Source organism: Megalops cyprinoides, chromosome 15 (genome assembly GCF_013368585.1).
Source record: "Megalops cyprinoides isolate fMegCyp1 chromosome 15, fMegCyp1.pri, whole genome shotgun sequence".
NCBI classification, from domain to species: Eukaryota; Metazoa; Chordata; class Actinopteri; order Elopiformes; family Megalopidae; genus Megalops; species Megalops cyprinoides.
Window position 1 is genome coordinate 3,105,316 of NC_050597.1, and position 11,022 is coordinate 3,116,337.

Here is an 11,022-nt window from a genome sequence, read left to right on the forward strand (position 1 = left end):
TCCCCTTTTCTGAGAGAAACCCTAGACGGAGAGGCAGTCCCAGAATAGAACAGTGTTCTGGAAAGAAGACATTCTGGAATCCCCACAGACCGGGCCGATGCTGGTGACAGAGTATATTGATCAGGCTGACGGCAGGCGCTCTGGCTCCAGCTTCTCCCTTTCCTGCTTGGTTGATGCAATGCAGTTGGGGTTTGGATAGAAAGGGCTCTGTGAGATATGTACCTTCCATGCTCAGAAGATTTCTCCTTTTGATTCGAGTAACAATCCTAAAAATGAACATACACTGAACAATACTCATTCAGAGTGGCTGATATTGATGTTATTACAGCTTGACAGTGCCTGTGTGTGTGTGTGTGTGTGTGTGTGTGTGTGTGTATGCTATGTAAGTGTAGGGTTGTATGTCTTGTTATATTGTTAATTTATGTTTATGTATATATGTTTGTCTTTTTGTGTGTGTGATAATGTGTTTGTATATGTATACTGTAGGTATGTGTCTGTACGTTTTTGTATTTGTGTGTGTATGTATGATTGCGTGTGTGTGTGTGCGTGTGTGTGTGTGTGTGTGTGTGTGTGCGTGTGTGTGTGTGTGTGTGTGTGTGCGCAGCCCATTAAGGTCTATTGACTGTCTTGCTCAATAATGACACAAGCCGTGCAGCGGGTGCCGTGTGGGAGCCCAGCGGCTCTGAGCAGAGGGAGCAGCAGAGTTCACTGTGATTGGTGGTGGGTGGCAGCAGGCGGAGTTCCTTTTTATTTCTGAGAGGGCTGCAGAGTATAGCTGTAATAGCTATAATAAAAATATATATATGAAAGCCTTCAGAGACAGAGAGAGAGATTCCTCTCACTGTACTTACGGCAGGGTTTTCACTGCATGCTGCAGAACCAGAGATCAGATCCTTTGTGACGTATATCGTACTGGCTGGTGGAAAGCACAGCACTGATATTGTACCAGGATCAAGCAGCATCAAACAGAGGAAGCCAGTGTATGTCCCCTTAAATTTACAGTGGGTCTGAACCAGTTTTTTTTTTTTTTTTTATTTTGGTAATCAACCCACCTGCCAGTTTCTGTAAGGATCACCACCAGTTACAGATTCCTCTTTACTCAGCCATGTCTAATGAGATAGTGGTACCTTTGTGAGCTTAAAAGGAAATGATTCTAATAACAGAAAAAGAGATCAGTTTATGTGAAACAATTTTAATTGAAAAGACACCTGTGTTTTGTTTTTAATCACTTCATGTAAAATGCAAAGAGGCAGAGCTACCACATCGTATGCAATCAAGTCAGACAGAACCAACTGATGATGTGAGGTCCTAATTCAAATTGGCATTCTTGTTTGTCATGCAAAACGATTTAAACGAGTTACTGAACATGTATTTTGTTCAATGTGTTCAATAATCTTTGTCCCTTGTTTGCAGCTGTTTCAGGCGTTTCAGTTTTTTAATGAATTGTTTATAGTCTCACTGAATATTAATAGCTAAATATGTGTCAACTGGGCTACAGCAACACCTCACACACACATTTTTGTGTTCAGTTTCTTTGATTCATCACGTGCTGCTGATGTCAGAGTCAGAGCAGAGTCCCTTCTGATGAGTAATATGAAGGTGAACCTGAGGAAGGAGAGGGAGAAAAAGAAATGGTGAATTTGAGTGGGGAGAAACAGTGTCTGGGAAGAGTGCTGCTTTTAAAGACCGAATTTGTGCTGAAAAGTGCTCTTTGGTGGAGAGGCATTGGTTGTTTGGGCCTGCAACAGCCCTAAGTGCTCAGCCCATTTGTCTGTGCGGTTTTCTTTTTTTCACTGGGACTTGTATTATTGCATTTTTGGGGTCTCCCATCCCCCTGCCGGTTCCCCTGCTGTAGATTGTATTTTTGACCTCTCTGCTTTGCTCCATGTTTTAGAGTAGGATTTTGTGGTCCTGCCTGTAGTTTTTCTTTCTCCTTTTCCCTGATCGCACCTTAACAGACACTCCACAGGGAGATGGACTGTTACATCTGTGCCTTCCTTTTAAATAAAACAAGCATCAAACCAACCCCCACCAAAGGTCCTGTAGCTGTTGGGGCCTGGAGGACAGGGCAGGTCCAAGAGGAGATCCCCAGGGTCGGTGAGGTCATCTATCGAGTGCCTTTCTGGTTTGCGAGCTCTGTCACTTGCACAAAACACTCAGTTAGGTTAGGCTACCTATTTCACCCTTTCACCCAGACATTAGTATTTTTATTGTGAGACGGGGAGCTCCTAACAATACTGTGAGCAGAGAGTTTGAAAAAAACAACAAATCTAGATCAGTAGTCAATTAACAGAGCTCAGTTCCATCAAATTAATTGGGAGCTCAGCTGGAAAGAGAATCATCGTACAAGCTGTACCCCCCAGAACCGGGGCTGGTAAACAGTGGAGCTACCAGTTAAAAGCTTGTTCAAGCACAGACTCCAAGGTATCCTGGCAAGGTGCTGTGCGCAAAAGGTACGCGGTATAGCCTTGACGAAGAGAGCGCTGGCATGTTCTTGTCACCAGGCACAAAATAAAGAGAAGAGGAATGTAGGTTTGGCCGTACACTGTGTCTCATTGCTCACCGCTGTTGCGGCGTGCTCGCTGTGACCTTTGTGAGCTCTGCTCTTTAATGTAACAGTGTTGATTTAACGCTGTCCTGTATAGCTGTAATCCTGTAATGCTGTCATTGTTACTAGACTGTATAACACTGCATTTCCCCACAAGGAGGAAAACAGAAAGCTTGGCTCCTTCAAAGTTGCACACCTTTGCATGAGTTAAAAAAAAAAAAGGAGCCAGAACTTCTCAATACCAGAGCAGAATATTTATATAACGTACAACTCTATGCTGCATTTGTGATGTGAAGGTCAGATAGACCCAGACCCAGCAGGACTAAGCAAGGACCTGTGCCTGTATTGTACCTGCAGTAGCCTGCCCCTGCAATAATAACATCAGCTTGACTGGCACCAGGTTTTACTGCTTTAAAAACACCCCCAGTGGCATGGAAACAGCTCTCTGCTGACACAGGGTGACTTACAGCACCACGATGACCAGGTGTCATGTCTCCACTAGTTCCGCAGATGCCACGATAAAGACTTGTGTGTAATACAATACAAATGTAATAACAAGACAGAAAGAGGAAGTTGTTGGTGAACATATCAGGGTGTGGGAAAGTAATTAACTTCTGCAAAAAGCAATTCAGTATTTTTTTTGTGTTTTTCTGCATTCTGCAGGAGACTCTGATACATGACAGCAGGGTGGATGAGGAGAAAGGGGGGAGATTGACAGAGAATTGACTGAGATCATTGCACTGCTCCCATCACAGTGTAGTAGGTGGGTGTGGGTTAACTTGGGCATTTCCCATGTTAGCAGGTTCTAACATTGCATTTGTGTTTGACTGGATTGCAGCCTCAGAACAGAATTGAAATAGAAAACTATTGGGACTAATCAATCACGGGCCTCCTTGTTAATGGCATTTAATGGCATTTCTACACAAAACTACCATTAACTGATACCTTTCAATCAGTCAGTGTAACAGTCAATGAGATGGAAGTCAGTTTTATCGAGCGCTGTCAGCGTTGAATGATCGATGGTTCATTTTCAGTGGAATTTTGCGTCCTTCAGGATGTATTTACTGTAGCCGGAGTGTGGGCTGATGGGAAGATATTTGAAGCTATCAAAATGATGACAACACGTCAGACATTTAGGAGCTTAATAATCAAAGCGAATGGAGTATAGCGTTTTGGCTTGAAGATCTGCTGAATGTTTTTTTTGCAGAATTCTGAGGTTCTGCCTCCTTCCAGCATTTTTGTTCAGACTACAGCTCAGACTCAGGGCAGTGTAGAGTTTGCACAGTTCACCTCTGCAGTGGATTCTCAGGTACTGGAAGGCGAAAAGGGCACAATTTTAAAATATGCAGATGTCCAGAATGTAAAGGACAATGTGAGGGCCTAAGACAAATGAACTCACCGCACGGGACAAAGGAAACATCAGCAGATGTTAAACACAGCACACATTTATCAATGAGGCCACAATGACCGCAACATCTTTCATTCCTACAGAACATGATGTCATTGGGTCCAGCAGGTAAAGAATTTCACTAAATGATTGAAAACTAGAAAAATGAGCAATGTGTATAGTTTTGAAGATTTGCATTGTGGGTTGTCTTCTATATTTATTCCTTATTTATTTTCAAGCAGAGATGTCAGATTTGTTATTGCTGTGTGTGACTGCCTGTGTGCGTCTTTGTGCATGCGAGTGTGCATGCGTGTGTGTGTTTGTGCATGTGAGTATGAATGCATGTGTGCTCATGCCTGTGCATCAGTACATACATGGACATGTTTCTGTGTGTACAGTATGTATCTGTGCTTTTTGTCCCAGGCTTTTGACATTTGGACTCAAAACGTAAGACGTGCTGAGAATAACTGCAATGAGTGATGACTCAGATGATGGCTGCCGGTGCCGGTTTTGAAGCCTGTCGACATTGATCGGTTTAAGATCCGAACGCTGATATTTTCTTCAAAGTGCGTTTCTTACAGAGCTGTTTGCTTTCTCCCCGCCAACCCCCCCCCCCCGTGACTGTAAACTGTGTCTCTCTGTGTCTCCACCGCCACTTGTAACCAGCCAGAACAGGCTTCCAGGAAGCAGCTCTTCTCTTTTTTTTACCCTTCTAAACCACACGTGTAGCAAGCGACAGAGCTGCGGTGCCTCTGTGGTGCATCTTGTTCGTGTGTTTATGGTGCCAGAGATGCTGTGAAACCATGCTTCCAAGGCATTTTATCGTTATGCACTAATCTAATCTCATGGTTAGGGGGGCCTGTGTTTGCACCCTAAGGGTTGCAAGTTCAAACCCAGAGTGCATAGAGAGTTGTCACACTCATGAGCAATTATGTAACTTGAATTGTTTTAGTTAAATATTTAGCCAGAATGGATAAGGATAAGTATAAGGATGTTTTGTTGTCATTCCAGGACATGTTGTACATGACAGGGAACGAAATGAGGTACTCAGGTCCCGGTTCGGAGTAGTAATAATAATAATAAAATCAGGAAAAGCAATAAAAAAAGAGGAAGCACACAATAACACACCATTCAAGATTAAAGAGGTAAATAAATATATAAATATGAGTACAAGTGAGCAGAGTAGTAGTCATAGCAGCAGAATTGTTCAATGATAGCAGCAGTTCTCTGTGAAATTCCAGACTTAAAGCGCAAAGTGCAAGGTTTATCAGTCTAAAATCGCAGCAATGCCCTGGTATGGGGTAATAATGCCCAGATGTGGAGTGATGGTAGTAATAATAATAGCAGCAAAAAAGAAAAATTGTTCAGTGAGTCACAGAGTTTGTCAGTCTCACGACGTCTGGGAAGAAGCTGTTCTTCAGCCTGGTGGTTCTGGCCTTGATGCTGCGTAGCCTCCTGCCTGAAGGGAGGGGGGAAACAGCCGCTCTGGCTGCTCTCCACCACACACCTGTAGAAGGAGGTGAGGACTGAGGTGCCAAGGCCAGCACGCTTCAGCCTCCTCAAGAAGTAGAGGCGTTGGTGGGCCTTCTTCACTATGCTGGTCGAATTGGTGCTCCAGGTGAAATTGTCAGATAAGTGCACCCCCAGGTATTTGAAGCAGGATACAACCTCAACAGCTACTCCCCCGATGTGGAGGGGAGGGGGAGTGGTGCCGGTCTTTCGAGGTTGTTAACTTTGCACCGGGCCTCCAGTTTTTCCACATCCTGCCTGTACTCGGACACGTCGCTGTGAGTGATGAGTCCCACCACTGCCGTGTCGTCGTCTGCAAATTTCACAATATGATTGCTCGGATGCCTTGCTGAGCAGTCATAGGTCAGCAGTGGATAAAAAGATATATATGTGTGTATACATCATAGGTATATACTGATATGACCCAATCCCCATTGTATTTCTGATGGGATATAAGTGAGGAATTAGAGACAGCATACAAAAAGGTTCAAAAGGAGAGGGGGCACTTCTTAAATGGGTCTGTACAGCCCTGTTATTTTCACAATAACAGCACTGTTATTATTCCATTTTAGATCCAACAACGAGTTCACATTATGTAAAATAATGATCCTCATATACAAAAGGCAGCAGCAGCGTCAAGCAGGCAGCCAGAGGCAAGGAGAGATGAGATGGAAATATTAATATGATCATGGTCGCTTGTTTTGCTTTCAGTGGATCGTTGCGTTAGTAATGAAAATGTCAACAAGATGCCCCTTTCCGATAGGCCGTTGTTACGCTGCATGGTCTGTGGAATTACAGCTTGGCCTTTGCACAGGGGGAGAAATCATTGCAACCACCCAGAAACACCTGGTAAAAACACTCTATCACGGTTGCCATGCCAGCGGATGGGGCGGAGTGACTAGCTGCAACAGTGTGGCTAACCTCATGATGTTTCCATTGCTGTTGATGCTGCCCTTGTAGGACAGGGCTAAAAAGACAATGCAGCAGAGACAAGACAATTTTGGCACATGGAAAGAACAAACCCAGGTCATCGGCTTGGGGGGCTCGGGGCGGTGGGGGTGGGGGTGGATGCTAGCTGCGATGCCCGTGGTGCAGATGCAAGCGGCTGCTAAGCACAGGTGTGGGTAAGTAGGCTGTTTCCATCCGCCACCTTTCCCCGTGTCCTAGTTTAACCTGGGAGGCTCGTCACCGTGTCCCCAGTCACCACGGACACAGGAGAGAGGAGCCTGTTTGCTGCAGGCTACACGGGGGAGGGGTCGGGGGGGTCATGCTGGGTGGGGGGGCAGGGTGGCACGGAGGGACCCGTGCAGTGGGCACCTCCTCGAATGTGACGCTGGCCACAGAGCTCGTCTACCTTCTAAATGTCTTATTTATTTCCACTCTTATTTCCACTTATTGCCTCTCGGTCTCCCACGGTCTTGGCTGCTGATCCACTTCTCAGCCCTGTCTGTGATTGATTGAGAGTGTCTGGCAGTGACACACTCTCATCTGCTTTGTCTCTGCTTTTTTTTTTCCATTCTACCCCTCCCAACTCCACAGGTCTCCACAGGGTTCCCTAACCCATCTACTGCCATAGCAGGTTGGTCAGCTTGCATGTCTAACGGGAACCAACTGAAAATCTGAAAAATAGGAGACATTTCCCAGTAAACTCCAATGGGTTTTTATGGTTTGAAGTGTGCAGGGCCTCTCAGTGAGAAGAGAGATTTGACCAACATGTCTGAGGGAACCACCATGGTACACAGTGTGAGGTCACTTCTCTTGATAAGACAGGCTCTGCCCCCCAGCTGGGAGCTTCATGCACCTTCTTGCCATCCTGTTGCACAGAACCCGACCTCACCACAGGTGCTGGCACTTGTAATCGCTGTATGTGCGTTTGCCTCGATGTACGCTGGCGAAATTCCCATGGCTGACGCTTCTTGGCATGTTCCTTTGGTTCCTTTTGTGACAGACACCTGTGACATTTCAACTCACCCATTGGTTCTTCTGCCCTGGCTTACAGCATGTAAGACCACCTCAGAACTGTACCCTACACTAATTTAACAGAAGCCGAAGGGCAAGAGAACATAAGTGTGTCCATTCAAGCTGAATGAGCAACAGTGTCAGACGAGGCTAGCAACACTCCCAGACCAGCGAGCGCGAGCACAACGCTATTTTAGCCCTACCACACATTAACTTGGGCAATCTGACTAGACAGCCTAGAAACTAAGGGAAGCCAAGTACACACGCTACCATACATCACAGTCCCCAGATCAAAGGACCCAAAACACATTGCAGTAGTACACATAATAACTGTAGCCTGGAAAGTACACCGAGCCACTTCCTGCTTTCACTTCCCTGTCTGACAGACACGCAGCGGTGGTGCAGAGGCCTCTCGAGGTGCTTCACAGACGTCTCCGCTCTCTCTCATAAAGGGATGCTGGGAAGGTTTTTACCCCATGCTGGGGTTCAAATGGAGCAACGCAGTCCGTGCTCCAGGGACACCATCCGGGGAAGACGAAAGACACGACCCCGATAAGACTAGCTGTTTGTTAGAACAATTTTGTACACTTAGACTTCGTGCCTTAGACTTCCATACCACTCACAGCTCTAACGCTGGAGTATTAAACAGACAAACTTCTCTAACGCCGGAGTATTAAACAGACAAACTTCTCTAATGCCGGAGTATTAAACAGTCAAACAACTCCAGTGTAGGAGAATTAAACAAACAGCTCCAATGCACGAGTATTAAACAAACAAACCCAGTGGGTTGGGCTGATTTAACAGAAAACATGTTTGACAGCTTTACTGGTGACACATTGATGACAAGATGTTTACAGCATAAGACGGGCGTGAGACCTACCAGAGAGGAGTTAAAATTATTCCATCAAAGTGATAACATTTGCTAAAGAGGCCCTGACTATGGGCCTGTCTGATGTGACAGAAACACAGCGGGACTGTAGCCACAGGGAGAATAATCTCAGCTGCATTTCCTGAGTCTCTCTACAGCTGCTGTCACTGCTGCTCCGGCCTGTTCAAACACCTCTGCGGCCTGCAGGTGTGTACCCCGCCCTGGGGAGCGTGTACAGGGAGAGCCCACCGGCAGGAGACAGCCCTCCGGAGCGTCTCTATCATGCACTGTGAGTCATTCCACTTTCCTTTGTCATTGGGGGCCGCTAACATAAGGACAGCTGGGAGACCAAGGCCGGCCAGAGAGATTTTTACTTTGTTTAAAAGGCTGAAGCATTTTTCTTTTTCCAAAAATGATTTGACACGTAATGTTAGCATGGTTACAACCTCATGCAGGAAACGTACCTGCATCCTGATTTTTCCCAGGTGACAGACGGGATACAAGCGAATCAAAAAGGATCAAATCACAGCACACTCTCTGTGCCTGTTAGGAATTTATTTTAGGTAGGCACAGAATAACGCATCAATCCAGGCTGGCTCTTCATCAGGTGGAACCCTGACATTTTGTCAGACATGACTCCTGACGAAAAATCAGATTACAGTATGTTTTAGTCTGCTTGCAAGAATGTTAAGTGTTTTTCTGGCTTTGCCTGCACTTATTGCGGCACAAGAATTTCAGGTTTAATTCCCCAGACATTATCAAAGAGCACTCAAAAGAGCTGGGGAGGGCTGGTGTCTGTATCACACTTTCTCTCATCCCTCCCCATGTCTTCCCCTAATAGGAGTCGTGTCTGAGACTTGCATAGGAGGTGCTGTTTTAGCATGGAACAGGGAGATACATTCCGCTGCATAACAGAGAGCCCGTTTCATTTTCACTCTGCAGTGTTAGAATCACTTTCAGTCCGCAGCGTAAGACTGTCTTCTGCCCGGCGTTATCTCTCATCTTGTGTGTGTGTTTTCTTTGCCAGGCCCACTGGCTATGGAAAAACAATTTAGCTGGACTTAATTTGTGAGAGCTTTTTCATTCTTTCTTTTCTTTTCTTTTCAGTGGCTCTGAAAGGTTAAATGTTGCAAATCATCCCATTCTGTGCTGTGGCCATCTAAGCCAGAGATGGTTTCTGTGTTAAAGGGTATTTCAGGGGCATGATTTCTCTGTGGACTGTGGATCAAACAGGCTGAAATGTCCTTTATGTCTTCTCTGAGGGAGTTTGAGTAAAACATTTGCTAGCTGTTGCATTATACATTTGAAAAATTCTGCCGTTTTGGTGCACAAGTAATTTAGGATTTAGGTCAAAACTTTGTAGAAAGCTGTGCAGAAAAGTTTGCAGAAAAATTATGCATTAACAATAATACAGTGGGAATCTGCTAGCTTACTATTTTCTGTTTTTTTTTTCATATTTCCGTTGATTTTGAAAAACTGAATTCCATAACAACAGAATCTTGACTCAACTAAGATGCATAAGCATAGATAGAAAGACATGGTTACACATGACATGGTCAAATAAAAACAATTTCAGTGATAATCACAAAGAGACACCATCTCATGCAACACATCGATCAAAGGTCTAGGCCAGACAGTAGATGGTTTCCTTTTGGTCACGAAGCAAACGTACCCTCAGAGTGGTTTGAGGGCTCGTATAGATTTATTGATTGTAAAAATACTGTGTTATTGCAGGGAGTCAGAGCTAAAGCATCCAATCATTTCTCGCTTCCTGGAGAAGGGAAATGTCATGCCCTAACACCATGTGAGCAGAGCGTGAGGCAGAAATAGGAGCTATATCTGCTTCTGGGTCAATGCAGTGCATTTTATTTGCATGCCAAATAAAGCGTAAGGTGAGTCACAAACATGAAAGCAGAGTTGTGTTGAGGTGTGGTTTATCTTTATTTCAATGTGCCACAGAGATGCGGTCAGCTGAGGAAACATCAACAAAGGTGGAGGCGGAGTCGACCTGTTTGGCTTGGCTGTGTCCGCCATGAGAATGGAAAAATGATGCATGGGCCTTAGAGCAAAGACAAAGGAGGATGGAGTTTCACAGAGCTTCACGCTGTTGTCGAAGAACATCTGCTCAAAAGTCCGACAACGTCGCTTCGGGCCTTTCATAAATCATCAGAACATAACATTACAACTGTAAGTGTCAGAGAAATTGAAAGTAACTCCAACTTTTGACCACCTGAAATTCACAACAAAGCAGCATCTTACTTCCTCGTCTGGCCTCCCCCCGAAGCTGTCAGTCATCTATGAGCGCAGAAGCTACAATAATCGGGATGTGAGAAGTCCAGTGCAGTAACAGCACGACCGGTTTGGGGAACCGAGAATTCCAATGTCACCCATTCATGCAAACCTTTTCCTCTTTCATATTCACAAAATGAGTGGTGAAGAAGGCAATAGACAGGGACAGGTGTAAAAGCTAAAGTAATTATCTCACAGCTCGTCCGCGTCTCTGGTGGCTACCAGCAGGACGCCTGGAACAGGTATTCTCCTGAGACCCGTTTATGGAATGAAACAGAGGATGCTAAGGGAATTGCGTCACCCTCAGATGAGTGCTGCCTTAGCTAGTCACGTCAGCATGTGTTTACTTTCTCACCAGGTAACATAGCAACAGCGGAAGCTGCTGAGACCGCCCTGGTCTGAGCACGAAACCCATGTTCCTCTCTGTCTGTAACGTCCTTAATTGGAGTGTTACTATGTTGA